Below are 18043 nucleotides of genomic sequence, written 5' to 3' on the forward strand. Positions count from 1 at the left end.
TGACGCCGTCGTAAACGCCGTCACATTTTACGACAGCGCCAGCAGGCCCCCAGGAGCAGTTATTCCGAGCCCTACAGGAGGCCAGCACGGCACTGGAGTGACCCTCGCCGCTCCAGCTGCCAATAACAGCGTCAAATGGGCTGCGCATGCAGGCTGCGACCGGCGCGAATGCACGCACGCACGGTGGCTTCCTTGTCCGCGCCGGCCCCAACGCAACGTGGCGTAGGGCTACAGAGGTTGGCACGGAGCAAAAGAGGCCCCCAGCCCGAGGGGGCCAGCCCGCCGATCGGTAGGCCCTGATTGCGGGGCAGGCCACAGCGGAGGCCTCCCCCGGGGTCGGACCCGCCCTCCCCTCCCCCACCAGGGCGCCCCCAAAAGGATGCACGCCGAGGTCCCGCCGGGTAAGACCACACGTGGACGGCGCCGGCGGGACTCGGACTTTTTTTGCCGCCACTTGGCCCATCCCAGGTGGAGAATCGCCGGGGTGGCGCGCGATTCGCGCCCGGCCAAGCGATTCTCCGGCCCGGCGTGGGCTGAGAGAATCCCGCCCCGGGTTTCTCATTACTTGCTGTATATTATGTTCATACAGCAGTTATAGCTCGATGTCGAGGTTAACAATCCATTTAATGGCATCAGCTGAATGATTGAGATGCCACGAGGAATGAATCCGGGCAGTCGGTCAGAGTGTGAACAATGGCCTAATTTGCATGGCCATAGAAATGGATGCCGATTTGAACAGCAAGTGGCCACATCTTCTCTGGTCCATCCTCAAGTAGTTGAGGGTTGTCCAGAATATCCGCGTAAGGCTAAACCCTCGGACTCCACTGATTAGGTCAAGTTACCTGGTTGCTGCATCAAAACCTCACCTGGTTTTAAAGACCTCTCTTAGATCACTTCTGAACTTTCTCCACTCTAGAGTGAACAATACCAGCTTCTCCAATTTCTCCATATCACTGAAGTTCCTCATCCCTCATATCATCCTGGTAAACCTCCAGTTTACCCTCCCCAGGTTTGACATCCTTACTAAAGTGCGATGCCCAGAAAGTGGAGGCCGAACCAATGATTTGTTTTAAAAAAAAATTTAACACCCCTGTTTACAAAGCAAAGCATCATATTTGCTTTCTTAATTATCCTATCAACTTGTCCAGCCACGTTCAAAGATTTGTCAGTATGCACTTCTAGCATCTTCTAGTATCCTTCCAGCATGTACCCTCTCTCGACCAGGTGGCTTCTTAACTTAATTAAATTCTTTTTTTTTTAATTTTAGAATACCCAATCAATTTTTTCCAATTAAGGGGCAATTTAGCGTGGCCAATCCACCTACCATGCCCATCTTTTGGGTTGTGGGGGCGAAACCCACACAAACACGGGGAGAATGTGCAAACTCCACACGGACAGTGGCCCAGAGATCGAACCTGGGACCTCGGCGCCGTGAGGCAGCAGGGCTAACTGATACGCAATCAATACGCTTGAGTCCACGTGGAGTCATATCGATTCAGCTTTAATCAGATAGAACTGTATCCAGCAGCGAAGTTACAGAAATGAAGGCTGCTGGGACGGCATTGGTTCTTATACCCCGCCTATCAGGGCGGGGCTATGTACATTGCCCAATGGTAGACCCCACGGTCTAGCCAATGGTTATTCCTCTCTCTTGTACCGCAATACCTGGTATTACCACATTCACCCCCTGTTAAAAAAAGAGTCAGCGGGGTGATGGCCAGTATTACTGTCGCCTTTTCATTGTAGGACCAGGTATTGCAGGTACCATGCTATCGAGGGTTGCGGAGAAAGTTCTTGCGTTGTTAATTTTCCTCATGGTGCTGCAATCAGATGATCGGGTGGCCTGGTCGTCCTACTGGAGCGTCTAAGTGTCGGCGGCGATCCTGGTGAGGGCCCCGGCAGTAGTGACTCCGGGAACGTGGTGTCTTCCTCCCAGGCAGTTTCGTCACCCCTAGGCGGCGCTGTAAGGTCGAAAGATGGGCAGAAGGAAGGGGTGCCTGTAGGGGGCGTCGGTGCCTGCTCGGCTCTGGGTCGGGGCTCTGGCGGCAGTACTGACCCTCCGGTCAGGTACAGGGGGGGGGGGGGGGGGGGGGGGTGGCAGTGGCTCGGGCGCGCGTGGTGCTCCGGCGGGCGGCAGGTCCCGGAGGGAGACCGTATCTTGCCGACCGTCGGGGAACGCTACGTAGGCGTACTGGGGGTTGGCATGCAGCAGGTGGACCCTTTCGACCAGCGGGTCCGACTTGTGCACCCTCGCATGTTTCCGCAGCAGGACGGGTCCGGGTGTTGCTAGCCAGGTTGGGAGCGAGGTCCCAGAGGAGGACTTCCTGGGGAAAACAAGGAGATGTTCATGAGGTGTCTGGTTCGTGGTAGTACATAGCAGTGACCGAATGGAGTGCAGGGCCACTGGGAGGACTTCTTGCCAGTGGGAGACTGGGAGATTCCTGGACCGAAGGGCCAGCAGGAGGGTCTTCCAGACCATTCCGTTCTCCCTTTCTACCTGTCCGTTTCCCCGGGGGTTGTAGCTGGTCGTCCTGCTCGAGGCGATGCCTTTGCTAAGCAGGAACTGGCGCAGCCCGTCGCTCATAAAGGAGGACCCCCTATCACTGTGGATGTATGCGGGGAAACCGAACAGTGTAAAAATAGTTTGGAGTGCCTTGATGACGGTGGTTGTGGTTATGTCTGGGCAGGGGATGACGAATGGGAACCGGGAGTACTCATCAATCACGTTCTGGAAATACGTGTTGCGGTCGGTGGAGGGGAGGGGCCCTTTGAAGTCCATGCTGAGGCGTTCAAAGGGACGGGAAGCCTTTATCAGGTGCGCCCTCTCTGGTCGGTAGAAGTGCGGTTTGCACTCCGCGCAGATTTGGCAGCGATCTCCTCGATGGAGTAAGGCAGGTTCCGGGACTTAACAAAATGGAAGAACCGGGTAACTCCCGGGTGGCAGAGGTCCTCGTGGAGGGCGCGGAGGCCGTCTACTTGTGCGGTGGCACAAGTGCCGCGGGATAGGGCATCAGGAGGCTTGTTCAGGTTCCCGGGACGATACAAGATCTCGTAATTGAAGGTGGAGAGTTCGATCCTCCATCGCAAGATCTTGTCGTTCTTAATCTTGCCCCGCTGTGCATTATCGAACTTGAAGGCCACCGACCGTTGGTCCGTGAGGAGACTGAATCTCCTGCCGGCCAGGTAATGCTTCCAGTGCCGCACAGCTTCCACTATGGCCTGGGCCTCCTTTTCGACCGAGGAGTGGCGAATTTCAGAGGCATGGAGAGTGTGGGAGAAGAAAGCCACGGGCATGCCTGCTTGGTTGAGGGTGGCGGCCAGAGCTACGTCAGACGCGTCACTCTCGACCTGGAAGGGGAGGGACTCGTCGATGGCGCGCTTCGCGGCTTTTGCGATGTCCGCTTTCATGTGGCAGAAGGCATGGCGGGCCTCTGTCGACAGGGGGAAGATCGTGGATTGGATTAGGGGTCGAGCCTTGTCGGCATAATTAGGGACCCATTGTGCATAGTAGCTAAAGAAGCCGAGGCAGCGCTTTAGGGCCTTGGGGCAGTGAGGGAGGGGGAACTCCATGAGGGGGCGCATGCGTTCGGGGTCGGGGCCTATGACTCCATTTCGCACTACGTATCCTAGGATGGCTAGACGGTCGGTGCTAAACACGCACTTCTCCTTAATGTAGGTCAGATTCAGGAGGTGCGCGGTCTGGTGAAATTTACGGAGTTTGGTGTCGTGATCCTGCTGGTCATGGCCCCAGATGGTGACGTTGTCAAGATACGGGAACGTTGCGTGTAAGCCGTACCGGTCAACCATTCGGTCCATCTCACGCTGGAAGACAAAGACCCCGTTTGTGACACCGAAGGGAACCCTTAAAAAGTGGTAGAGCCGCCCATCTGCTTCGAAGGCAGTGTACTGGCGGTTGCTATTACGGAGGGGTAGCTGGTGGTAGGCAGACTTGAGATCCACCGTGGAGAAGACCTTGTATTGCGCGATCCTGTTTACCAGGTCGGCAATACGGGGGAGGGGGTACGCGTCCAGTTGCGTAAACCGGTTGATGGTCTGGCTATAGTCTATGACCATCCTATGCTTCTCCCCGATCTTAACCACCACTACTTGAGCCCTCCAGGGGCTGTTGCTCGCTTCGATGGCCCCTTCCTTCAGCAGCCTTTGGACCTCGGACCTGATGAAGGTCCGGTCCTGGGCGCTGTACCGTCTGCTCCTGGTGGCGATGGGTTTGCAATCCGGGGTGAGGTTCGCAAACAGGGAAGGCGGGTCGACCTTAAGGGTCGCGAGGCCGCGAACCGTAAGGGGGGTATAGGGCCGCCGAATTTAAAAGTAAGGCTTTGTAGGTGGCACTGGAAATCCAGTCCCAGAAGGGTGGCTGCGCAGAGGTGCGGCAGCACGTATAGGAGGAAATTGCGGAATTCCCTGCCTTGGACGGTGAGGTTCGCGAGGCAGAACTCTTTTATCTGCACCACGTGTGACCCGGAGGCCAGGGAGATCCTTTGTTGGGTGGGGTAGGTGACCAGAGAACAGCGCCTTACTGTGTCGGGGTGGACAAAACTCTCCGTGCTCCCAGAGTCGATGAGGCATGACATCACGTGGCCGTTGATGCCGATCGTCGTGGTGGCCTTTGCTAGCGTTCGGGGCCGACTCTGGTTCAGTGTGACGGAGGCCAGCTGCAGCAAGGAGTGAAGATCAGACAGCGCATCGTCAGCTGTGTTGAGGGCTTGAGGCCCCATCCAAGATGGCGCCGTCCATGGATCGCACATGGGGTCTGGGGACTCCGAGGAAGGCGGCGGGGAGAAACAAGATGGCGGCGGGGAGGCCAGCTGCAACAAAGGGTTTTGGTCGGGCAGTGCGTAGCCAGCCACGCTGGGGGCTTGAGGCCCCATCCAAGATGGCGCCGGCCATGGATCGCACGTGGAGTCCGGAGACTCGGAAGATGACGACGGGGAGGAGGAAACTGGCGGCGCACGCTGCTCCAGCGTGGCGGAGGCCAGCTGCAACACAGGGTTTTGGTCGGGCGGCGCGTAGCCAGCCGCGCTGGGGGCTTGGGGCCCCATCCAAGATGGTGCCGGCCATGGATCGCACGTGGAGTCTGGGGACTTGGAAGATGGCGGTGGGGAGGAGCAAACTGGCGGTGCGCGCTGCTCCAGCGTCGCGGAGGCCAGCTGCAACAAAGGATTTTGGTCGGGCGGTGCGTAGCCAGCCGCGCTGGGGGCTTGAGGCCCCATCCAAGTTGGCGCCGGCCAGGGGTCGCCCATGGAGTTCAGGGACGGAGACCCCGACGATTGGACCGGCAAGGGACAGAATGGCTGTGCGTACTCCTCCAGCATGGTTGCCGGAGGGGGAAAGAATGGCTGCGGCTGCGACTGCGACGCTGCCTGGCGGGGCAAAGGCTGCGGTGCGCATTGGGCTGGCGGGGCTGGGAAAAGGGAGTGCGGCGGTGGGCCTGGGACTGTCGGGACGTGGAAGAACGGCTGTGGTTGCGCAGCGGGCGGCTGGAGGAATGGCTGAGGGTAGTCGTTGGATACCGCGTTCACCGCACGGGTGAGGCAGACCGCGGCATAGTGGCCTTCTTTGCCGCACCCTTTGCAGGTGACGGTGCGGGCCGGGCAGCCGCGCGCGGGGTGATTCGCCTGGCCGCAGAAGAAGCAGCGTTGGCCGGCGGCGGTAGCGGGACGCCTTGCCGCACAGGCCTGCGGAGTTAGCGGGTAAGTCTGGGGGTTATGCGGGTAAGTCTGGGGGGCTGCCGCGGCGGGGTGCCACGCAGCCCAGGGGGGCGTGGTGCGCGCGGGGGCGTACGCAAGGGCGTATTTGTACGCCAGGTCCATGGACCCTGCCAGGGCCCGGGCCTCGGTGAGGCCCAGCGTCTCCATTTCGAGCAGCCTTCGGTGAATGTCGGGGGAGATCATACCTGCCACAAAAGCGTCTCGAATTAAAAGTTCGGAGTGCTCGTTCGCCGTCACCGCTGGGCAGCCGCAGTTTTGGCCCAGCACGATCAGTGCCCTGTAGAAATCTTCTCGCGTCTCATCTGGGCTCTGCCGTCTCGTTGCCAGCAGGTGACGGGCGTAGACCTGATTAAGTGGACGAATGTAGTGTCCTTCCAGCAGTTCCATGGCTTTATCATAGTTCGCCGCCCCTTCGATCAGGGGGTAGATCGCCGGGCTGACCCGCGAGCGTAGGGGGTGCATTTTCTGCCTTTCCGTGGGGGTGTCGGCAGCCGTATCGAGGTAGCTCTGAAAACATGCCAGCCAATGCTTAAAAATCTCGGTGGAGTTTTCTGCATGAGGGCTGAGCTGAAGGCACGTCGGCTTGATGCGGAGATCCATCCTTCAAAGTACTTCTCTGATTAAATTGATACGCAATCAATACGCTTGAGTCCACGTGGAGTCATATCGATTCAGCTTTAATCAGATAGAACTGTACCCAGCAGCGAAGTTACAGAAGTGAAGGCTGCTGGGACGGCATTGGTTCTTATACCCCGCCTCTCAGGGCGGGGCTATGTACATTGCCCAATGGTAGACCCCGCGGTCTAGCCAATGGTTATTCCTCTCTCTGGTACCGCAATACCTGGTATTACCACACTAACCCACTGCGCCACCGTGCTGCCCCTACTTAATGAAGTTCCGACCTATCCAACATCTTCTTTCCTCCCAAGTTCATCTGATCCAATATCTCGCCCTCTATTGCAATATTCACTTATCTGCTCCATCCTCTTTCGTGGAGACAGATGCAAAGCAATTATTCAGTGCCGCTTAGCCACGCCCTCCATTTCCACAAGAAAATGTCCTTCTTTGTCCCTCATCTACAATCAAAGTGAAGGCGTGCAAAACCTTTTCCCACCCTCTTGCTCAGATAGCCTGGCATCCAGGAACATGAGTAGGGAATTCAACCGTCAATCGTGTCTGTCAGTTGCAGATCACAGAATTGTTATGGTGTAGAAGGAGGCCATTTGGCCCATCATGTTGGCACTAACTACGTCATGGTTGACCTCTACCTTAACTCCATTCACCTGCCTTGATACCTTATTCCTTAATGTGCCTGCCTCATGTGGATTTTGCACATTCTCCCCGTGTCTGCGTGGGTCTCACCCCCACAACCCAAAAGATGTGCAGGATAGGTGGATTGGCCGCGCTAAATTGCCCCTTAACTGGAAAAAAAATTAAATAATGTGTCACCTGACAAAAATTCATCGACCTTGGCTTTAACATTTTTGATTGACCTCGTCCCAACAGCTTTTTGGAGTTGAAGGTTCCAGAGTTCGAGGAGATTGTTCCAAATTTCTATGCTCCGAGTCATGTTCACAGGTACACCAGGGCAGTGCGTGTTACTCTAACATTGAGGACAGCTGAATCTGACCTTGTTCTCATACAGAGTACAATAAATGATAATCATCAACAACTTATATTTATATCAAACTTTTAATGGAATGAAAGAGCCCAAGGTGCTCACCTGGAGCACGATGAAACAATTGCATGTCACTGAGCCAAATGAGGCACTATTGGGTCATGTGGCCAAAACCTTGGGTCAAGGAGGGAGGGTTCAAGGTGCCTCTTCAGGAACATGAGGTAAGGAGGTGGACAGCTTTAGCAGGGGGCATTGGAGAGCTTAGGGGCCTAGAAATTGGAGGCGTATGCACTGAAGGTGAAGCAATTAAATTTGGTGAAGCGCCAAAGAGCAGATTTAGAGGAGGGTTGATATTTCGGAGGGCTGGAGGTGGTGGTGGGGCGGGGGGAGTGGGGGGGGGGGGGGGGTGGAGTTCAGAGGGCTTGGGGTAGATGGCTGCTGGAGGCTATGGAAGGATTTAAAACCAAACATGTGTTTTTAAAATCAAGACAGTGGCTAAAATATTCAGCCCTTACCGCTGTGGAGGTCCCCGCGGCACGTTTCCCGGTGGCAGAGGGTCCGGGCCACTGAAAACCCCTTGGACATGGGCAGGACCAGAAGATCCCACTGCTGGCCAATGGCAGGCCGTCAGAAAATATGCCAGGGGCGGGGTCGGGTTGGAGGGTGCGGTGGTGGAGAAGGGGAGGGGTGTCGGTGTGCAAAATCCCACCCGTCACTCGCCTATGCGCCACTATGGGTCCGCAAGCAGAAGGATGATGGGGAACGGGACTTATTGAAGTTGAGACACAGGCAACAGAGTTTAAAATTGCTTCAGGTGATCACTGGTGAACAGTCTGAAGAAGCTTTCCCACCTCTCCCTAATCCAGAGGCTCAATGGCCAATGGAAGTATCCCTACTCCCATCGCAATTGAGATTGGCTCTTTTTGCCGCGGCCAGGGATTGAACCTGTGATAGTTGTGGTCTTTGTGGCTTAGCACCACATTAAGCGTGCTTTTGCCTGCTGTGCTGTCGTGGAAGCTGAGGCTAAGCATTATGACTTCATCCCTTAAAGAAACTGAACACCTCACCTGCAATTGGTGATAATTCCAAAATATGCTTTCACTCGTAGAAGACTGGAGCAGAACCTCGTGTCCACATTGGCTCTTGGGTCAATGGGTCCTTGGTCCCAATGAAGACAATGGTGTAACTTGCTGCTACGGAGACAATATCCTCAAAATAACCGTGACACAAAACAGTAGGGGTACAATAACTACAAGTGAAGTGTCCCTACACAGTTACAATGCAAAGGGTAGGATTCACAGCAACCTCGCTGAACAGAAAGTAACGGACAGCTTGAAGATTTCTAGGTCAGATGGGTGCGAGTGATTTTTTTAAATTCCCCTTCTCTGTTGAATCAGAGTGACTTTTCCTTAATTTTTGTTTTTGTCATATTAGAAAAACCAATTTTCAAGAAAAGCCCTCACAAATTTGATTCATTTCTTATAAAAACCTTCTCAATCAGCGAGGGTCTGACTGTTATTGGAAAAGATGAAGGTCTGTGGTTAACCCCCGAGTTTTGTTTTGAGTTCGGTAGAGGGTTTTCGACCACAAGAGGTTGAATGGAAAGAACAAACTTAGAACCAGCGCTCTCCCTCGCTCAATAATCTTCAGAGAATGTCTCTTGTTTTATTTCTTTTTTGAGAACACGCACTTTCTTTTTCTTGAAAATGGCCTGCGCCTTTGAGAAACGAGAGTCCACTGTGGCTGCAGATTGGGAGAAGGCAGACAGGGTGGGCTGCATGTCTGGATCCTATGAAACATTCTCCACTGCCTTTTCATTCATAACCAGTGTGGTTTTTAACATGTGGCTGGCGGGTGAGTTTAAACCTTTCCTACCTGTCAAGAGCGAACTGCCAAAGGGAGGTTGTTAAACCTCGCAGGAAAATGACCAACTTTTCCTTCTCGATATATCCGATAGGATGCAAACCGGAGTCTTTCCTTTTTTTAAAAATAAATTTAGAGTACCCAATTATTTTTTTCCAATTAAGGGGCAATTTAGCGTGGCCAATCCACCTACTCTGCACATTTTTGGGTTGTGGGGGCGAAATCCACGCAGACACGGGGGGAATGTGCAAACTCCACACGGACAGTGACCCAGAGCCAGGATCGAACCTGGGACCTCAGTGCCGTGAGGCAGCTGTGCTAACCATTAGGCCACCGTGCTGCCCTAACAGGAGTATTTCCTGAGCCTTTTTAAGTTTATCTTACTCTAGAAATTAAGGGTGGGCGAGTGGATCATTTAGTTCAAATGGTCTCTTCTGGAGCGCAGGGTTCAAATCCTGCTCCTGGCTTTTGACTGCTTTTTTAAAGAAAAATTTTGTTCATGGGATGCGGACATCATTAGTTAGGCCACCATTTGTCCTCCATCCTTAATTACTCTTGAGGAGGTGATGGACAAAGGAGCAGAGGGACATGTTTCTTTTAAAAAAAAATTTAGAGTGTCCAATTCATTTTTTCCAATTAAGGGGCAATTTAGCGTGGCCAATCCACCTACCCTGCACATCTTTGAGTTGTGGGGGCGAAACCCACGCAGACACGGGGAGAATGTGCAAACTCCACACAGACAGTGACCCAGAGCCGGGATCGAACCTGGGACCTCAGCGCTGTGAGGCAGCAGTTCTAACCCACTGCGCCACCGTGCTGCCCACAGAGGGACATGTTGATAGGGTTCGATGAAGTAGGTTGGGATCAGAAATGAGCGTTGTGAATGCAGTTAGTCAAGGGAGGAATGGTGGCGCAGTGGTTAGCACTGCTACCTCGTGGTGCTGAGCACCCGGGTTCGATCCCGGCCCTGGGTCACTGTCCGTGTGGAGTTTTCACATTCTCCCTGTGTCTGCGTGGGTCTCACCGCCACAAAACCCAAAAGATGCGCAGGGTAGGGGAATTGGCCAAGCTAAATTGCCCCTTCATTGGAAAAAAATAATTTATTTTTAAAAAGTGAATGCAGTTAGTTTTTGTTCACATATATCATTGACAGTAACTTGAAGGGTCACATCTAATGCTCCCTTTACATCACAGAACCAAATTCAACTCCCTACCATTGCTGGCGCAGTAAACCCACCTCTGCACTTAATGTTGTGGCGAGGGGTCACACATGTAACAAACAAGATTACGGATTGACATTTGTGTCTTTATTTCTAAACTGGACTGTGCATTATGGTTGAAGGAAGTCTATATGGCCCACCCACTCATTGGGGAACAGAAACACGGTCCTTTACACCGGGGCTAAGCAACCAATCCACAAAGCAATCATCATCAGTGCTTATATTGGCTGCTGGAGGACTGGGTAAACATCACCTCTGGGGGCTCTCCTCGTTCTGGCAACAGAAGTGACGTCTTACATTCTTTACTGAAGTTGGGGATCTGTCGCCCATTAGTTGGGGACCAGTCACAGCAATGTTATAATGGCGAGATCATTTGTTTTCAATGGCAATTGTTGAGAGGGAGACGTTGGATAATACATCTTGTCATAATATACACCAGTATATCATGGTGCAGACCCACACACTGATGGACACACAGCAAGACCAATGAACACACACACCAGCGCAGCCAATCACCAGTTAGAGCTCACTCACTATAAAGACAGGGGGCATCAGAGTTCCCGCTCATTCGGGACACAGCCTCCTATAAGGACAGAGCTTACAGCTTACAGCACAGATCCTCACCATGTGCTGAGTGCATAGACTGGTTCGGGCAGGCAAAGGTCTTCAGTTTAATCTAACACCATGTTAACCCACAGTGAAAGTATGTTCAACAGTTTCTAACTTAATAAAATAGTGTTGCACAATTTTAGGTGTTGGTGGCCTGTATGTGTTCCACGGATCCAGAGCACCCAACACATTACATCTGAGATGGGGACTCCCTTGCTCTTGTTCCAAATAGTGCCATGGGATCTTTTACATTCAACTGAGACAGTAGAAAGACAACACCTGTGACTGTGCCAAGTTCCCTCAGTGGCAGCTGAGATTGACTGATCTTCCGCCTCACAGGTGTGAGTGTTGCTCAGTGAGTCACGCTGACACCAAATCCTATCACCTACGGTGGATGGGAAATAGATGGAAGAGTGGGATTTACCTTTCCAGTGACCTAGAACTGTGACCATTTAAAAAAAAAAAAAATTTAGAGTACCCAATTAATTTTTTTCCAATTAAGGGACAATTTAGCGTGGCCAATCCACCTAACCTGCACATCTTTGGGTTGTGGGGGCGAAACCCACGCAAACACGGGGAGAATGTGTACTGTGACCATTTCAACTGCTCCGATCGACCATCCATCCTGCAATCCATGGCTGTTTCAAACTCAAACTTGTCATCTATATGTTTTCTTTTCTAAGCGGCACTATATGCTATGGATCAGACCATTTTCTTCGATTTCTCAATTTAAAACAGAGTGAACAGGGTTAAGGAAGTTACAGGTACAATAATCCATATATTTTTTATTAATTCATGGGATGTGGGCTTCGCTGACACAGTCAGCCTTTGTAGTCCATCCCTTACTGCCCTCCGGAAGATGGTGGTGAGCTGCCTTCTTGAACCAGTGTAATCATTGCAGCGTTGGTACAACTGAGCGACTCGCTCATTTCACAGGGCATTCAGAGTCAACCACGCTGTGGTTCTCGTGCCACATATAGACCAGGTCACGTAATGGTGTCAGATTTCCTCCCCATAAAGGACATTAGTCAGTCAGACAGGTTCATTGTGAGAATCCAGTACTTTCAAGACTGCCATTACAAACATTAGCTTTTCGTTCCCGGCTTATCTAGTTGTTTCTAAAAAATAAATTTTGAATTACCAAATTCTTTTTTTTCCAATTAAGGGGCAATTTAGCGTGGCCAATCCACCTACCCTGCACATCTTGTTGGGGGTGAGACCCACGCAGACACGGGGTGAATGTGCAAACTCCACACAGACAGTGACCCGAGGTCGGGATCAAACCCGGGTCCTCGGCGCCGTGAGGCAGCAGTGCTAACCACTGTGCCACCGTGTCGCCCCAAGAGTTATCTAATTGTAATAACCTGCACAAGGCCCACGGGGAAACCGTCACTGATCGCCCCGTGGGGCTCGTGCAGTACAGGCGTCCCTGCTAATGGGTGGAGGCACACCCATCTGGGGCTCATAAGATCGAACATTTAAAAAATATATATTTAGAGTACCCAATTCTTTTTCTCCAATTAAGGGACAAGTTAGCGTGGCCAATCCACCTATCCTGCACATCTTTGGGTGTGGGAGTGAGACCCACACAGACACGGGGAGAATGTGCAAACTCCACACAGACAGCGACCCATGCCGGGATCGAACCTGGGACCTCGGCGCCGTGAAGGAGCAGTGCTAACCACTGCGCCACCGTCTCACCCTTTCATAAGATCGAACATAAAAGCCCCCTGAACAGGGACCGGGCCAGTTGGTGTAAATAGTTTGCTGCCATGGGCGGATTTTATGTTACCCTAATTAAAATCTATGTTCTTCCGACCTGTGGCTTCCACTGAATTTAAATTCTCCAGTGGTCATAGCCAGCACTAAACTCACATCTAATCAGATTATTAGACCCGGCCGCTGGACTGCTAACCCAGTTCATAACCACTATGTTACCAAACCCATATAATTACAGATAACATAACAAAGGCTTTAGTGGGACGAGAGCTTGAACAGTTCATCATATGTCATCCATGGCCTGGCAAATGTGTAATTTCCTGAATGGAAATGTGTAATATCCTGGAAACAAACTGTAGGTGTAATTGCCTAACTGCCCTGGTGGGTACACCACCTAATGATGTTGCCATGAGCATTGCAGAGCAAAACGGTTTCAGGTTGAATTATGATCTCAGTTGATGATCTCTACCAAGTGAATGTTTGGGTTGCTGGGTGGACTCTCCATTTGGCCTCAATGTGGTTGCGAACGGTCACCCTGATTCCGCATTCTTCAATGAACTTGATGGAAAATGTCCGAGTCTGGATATCGGGGACGGGATTCCCCAATCCCGCGGCAGAGTGTCCAATCCGTCGTAAACGCCGTCGCGTCTTACGACGGCGTGAACGGGCTGCTCCTACGACTAATTCTGGCCCCTACAGGGGGCCAGCACAGCACTGGAGCGGTTTGCGCTGCTCCAGCTGCAGATCCCGGTGCGAACTGCGTGGCGCCAATGAGGACACGCACAGTGGCGCCAACACGCGCATGCGCAGTGGCCTCCTTCAACGTGCTGGTCTCGACGCAACATGGCACAGGACGACAGGGGCCGGCGCGTAGGAAAGTAGGCCCCCAGCCACAGAGGCTGGCCCGCCAATCGGTGGGCCCCGATCGTGGGCCACGCCACATCGGAGGCCCCCCCCCCCCCCCCCCGGGGTCGGACACCCCTCCCCCACCCCAAAGGCCGCCACCCGACCCTTACAGGCCGGGGTCCCGCCGGCCCAGAGCAGGTTAGAACGGTGCCGGTGGGACTCGGCTATTTTCTTATGGCCGCTTGGCCCATCTGGGCTGGAGAATCGGCGGGCCGGCCACGTAGAGCGGCCCGCGACCGGCGCCGCGCCAACCACGCTGGCGCCAATGGTGCCGTTGTCAGGGCGGCGTGGTCCATTCGCGAGGGTTCTCCGGTCCTGCCCAGGGCTGGGAGAATCCCACCCCATATGGGAATAGAACCCACTAAGCTGGTATATCATCCCCATCTCAATATTCCACCCACATTTATCATTTTAAAAAAAATTTAGAGTACCGAATTCAATTTTTTTACAATTAAGGGACAACTTAGCGTGGCCAATTCACCTAACCTGCTCTGGGTCGATTTGGGTCGTGAGGGTGAGACCCTCTCAGACACGGGGAGAATGTGCAAACTCCACACAGACAGTGACCCGGGGCCAGGATCGAACCTGGGTCCTCAGCACTGTGAGGCAGCAGGGCTAACCCACTGCGCCACCGTTCCGCCCCACCCACATTTATCATTCAAAGGAAAGTAGCCACAGATTTTATTCCCGTCAAGATGTGATTTTGCTGAAGATATGAGCAGACTCCTGCGATCAAACTGAAGTTATGTCGGGGTAACATTAAGCAGAGCCCCCACCGCCAAGATGTGTTTGATGGTGGGGTGCTTTTAATCATGCGGGAAGGTGGTGGGTGAGGCCACTGACCCTTTCCCACCACCACCCTGCTTACGTGTAATTAAGCCCATTAATGGCCGCCTGTCTATTATGATCCCAGACCAGACCCCAACAGTGACTAGAATGCTGGACAAAAACCCAAATATTTTATTTTAATTTTGTAAGACTGTTAGGAAAGGATACCTCGCTCGCTCCAGGAGTGATTTCACGGAAAATAGAGATTGTGCACATTAAAACAAACCTTATTACTAATCCAGTATTAAATACCTTTAGCATCACACAAGGAAATAGCTTACAATTACCTGTTAAGCCATGCTAATCAATACAGTGAATACAGTATAACTGGGCAGCACGGCAGCATTGTGGATAGCACAATTGCCTCACAGCTCCAGGGTCCCAGGTTCGATTCCGGCTTGGGTCCCTGTCTGTGCGGAGTCTGCACATCCTCCCCGTGTGTGCGTGGGTTTCCTCCGGGTGCTCCGGTTTCCTCCCACAGTCCAAAGATGTGCAGGTTAGGTGGATTGGCTGTGCTAAATTGCCCTTAGTGTCCAAAATTGCCCATAGTGTTGGGTGGGGTTGCTGGGTTATGGGGATAGGGTGGAGGTGTGGACCTTGGGTAGGTTGCTCTTTCCAAGAGCCGGTGCAGACTCGATGGGCCGAATGGCCTCCTTCTGCACTGTAAATTCTATGAAATCTATGAAAACTGCTATCTTTACTTCCACTCATCAACAAAACCATCTCAGATCCCAATCCACTTTTAAATACAGTTAGCACTCAGGAATATTTGCTGTATGGAGATTTCTTTGATACTCTACTTTGATAAATAGAGATCTTTTGAGACTGCTTAAAGAAAGAAACCCAACACCCTGTCAGAATAACGCAGAATCTCTGGCTATATTTCTTCACAATCCTTCTCATCTCTCCTTCCAGCCAAAAACGAACCCTCTGAAAACCCTTAACACCTGACTGCTTCAACCCCTGGCTCCTCCCATTAACCACATCAACTTACTAAACTGAACACAATGTCTGTAATTTATCACTGCGCAGGGAGCCCTCTTAAGATAAATAAAAGTCCATTCGCCCAAACTTTTACGATGCTTTAATTGCCCCTCTGGTTCCAAAACGCCCAGCTGTCTTACAAATCAGGATTTTTAAAAACATGACTGCAGCAGTCATACACACACTAACCCAGGTGTTTAACCCTTACTACCAAATACAGATAATGCCCCTGTTCATCGGTCTTCTTGTTCCTCACACTATCGGAACTGTTGTTTGAGACTGTACCTGTTACACATTGATGCCTGTAGCTATCTTTTTTGCTTTTGCTTTGTTTTGTGCAATTTTGTGTAAAAATTGAAAACTCCAATAAACAGACGTTTAAAAAGAAACTTCTCAAAACCTTTCTTCTGAATTAAACATTTGATTCCTCTGCTTCAGTGGCTTAGCATCTGTTTCTTGAGCATTTGTGAAGCAATTTTCCACATTAGAGACATTACATAGGTGCAAATTAGTGTTGTTTCATGTTGCACATTGCATCAGGCAGCTCATTTATAAATAAGGTATCAGGTACAGAGGGATAGATAAAGAGCCTAACATAGCGAGTCAAGCTTCTCCTTTGGCATCCAGGGTTTGCCAGCACTGTGGAAAACACAGAATGATGTATTCAAAGCAGAGGTTTATTCTATTCATTCCTGGGATGTGGGTGTCACTGGCCCGGCCATCATTTATTGTCTGTCCCTAATTGCCTTTGAGAATGTGGTGATAAGCCATCTTCTTGAACTGCTACAGTCCACGATGCATCCACAGTGCTGTTAGAGTCCCAGGGCTTTTACCCGGGGACGGGAACAGCGCTAGGTTTCCAAGTCAGGATGGAGGGGAATGTGCGACTGGCGGTTTTCCGCTGCATACCCTGCCTTCGCCCTTCTAGGAGGTAGGGGTCCCGGTTTGGAAATGATGCCGAAGAAACCTTCACAAATTGGCGCAATGCAGCTTATAAATGTCACACACTGCAGCCATCGTGGATGGCAGAGGCAGGGATAAGAAATGGGGTCAGAGCTGCTCAGTATTATTGGGCCCTCATTAACAGGCACGTACTGTATATAAATGAGCGGCTGTTTTCCCTCTTTTTCTCTCCTCCATATGAAGCTGTGCATTTCTGATGATTCACTGCTGTTCGAATTGCCCAAGGTCATAAGCCCGACGTCAGTGAACAGGAGTTAAACGTCTCATCCCTATTTCATCGGTTTAGAATGTCAATCAGTACCCGGGGCAGAGAAAATGTGTTAAAAAGTAGTCACTTCATTTGTGAGCGTAACTTTTAAAAAAAAGTTAAATTTGTTTTTCCTTCAGGAGAAACGTTAAGTTAAGGTAACAAATCCTAAAAGAGGAGACGAAAGAGACAGAATTCGGTAGAGATTTTCACGACAATCAAAAATGGGAGGAAAAAAATGCAATCTGGAATACAAAAAAGAATGATCTCCATTGAACTGAACTATTAATAAAAAAAATTTAGAGTACCCAATTATATATATATTTTCAATTGTGGGGTAACTTGGCAGGCCAATCCACCTAGCCTGCACATCTTTGGGTTGTGGAGGTGAGACACACACAGACATGGGGAGAATGTGCAAACTCCACACGGACAGTAACCCGAGCTGGGATTGAACCCGGGTCCTCAGAGCTGCGAGGCAGTCAATGCTAACCACTGCGCCACCGTGCCGTCCTGAACTGAACTATTTTAAATTACTTTTTGGTACCTACAAAATAGGTTGGCCACACAGCACAGGCCATGACACCTTAAAATTATGGAGTGGGTGTGGTGCAGTGGTTAGCACTGGGACTACAGCATTGAGGACCCTGGTTCAAATCCTGGCCCTGGGTCACTGTCCGTGTGGGGTTTGCACATTCCCCCTGTGTCTGCGTGGGATTAACCCCCACAACCCAAAGATGTGCTAGTTAGGTGGATTGGCCACGCTAAATTGCCCCTTAATAGGAAAAGAAAAATAATTGGGTACTCTTAACTTTATAAAAAGAAGGAAACAAAAATTATGGAGTGGGATACTAGGATGCTATACTTTTTTTTAAAATTTAGAGTACCCAATTCATTTTTTTCCAATTAAGGGGCAATTTAGCGTGGCCAATCCACCTAGCCTGCACATCTTTGGGTTGTGGGGGCGAAACGCACACAAACACGGGGAGAATGTGCAAACTCCACACGGACAGTGACCCAGAGCCGGGATTGAACCTGGGACCTCGGCGCTGTGAGGACGCAGTGCTAACCCGTGCTGCCCAAAGGATGCTGTGCTTAACACATTAGTTTGAAATGCTTCTCTACACCAGTTTAGCATTGATGTTAGCATAGTTAACTGCTAACACGTCAAAGAGAGGAATCTCAGATAATTGTGTAGCATTCCCCCGTGACAATATCCCACAGAATACTGTCAGCATCAAGTACTGCCCCTACAACTACAACAGTGCATCTTCACCTTTTTGCTTCTCAGGGCCCCTTACCAGTCCTGACTGGCTTCCCTCACTCTACCCCTGTAACCTTGACATTATTCAAAACT

This window comes from Scyliorhinus torazame, chromosome 21, assembly GCF_047496885.1.
Source record: "Scyliorhinus torazame isolate Kashiwa2021f chromosome 21, sScyTor2.1, whole genome shotgun sequence".
Taxonomy (NCBI): Eukaryota; Metazoa; Chordata; class Chondrichthyes; order Carcharhiniformes; family Scyliorhinidae; genus Scyliorhinus; species Scyliorhinus torazame.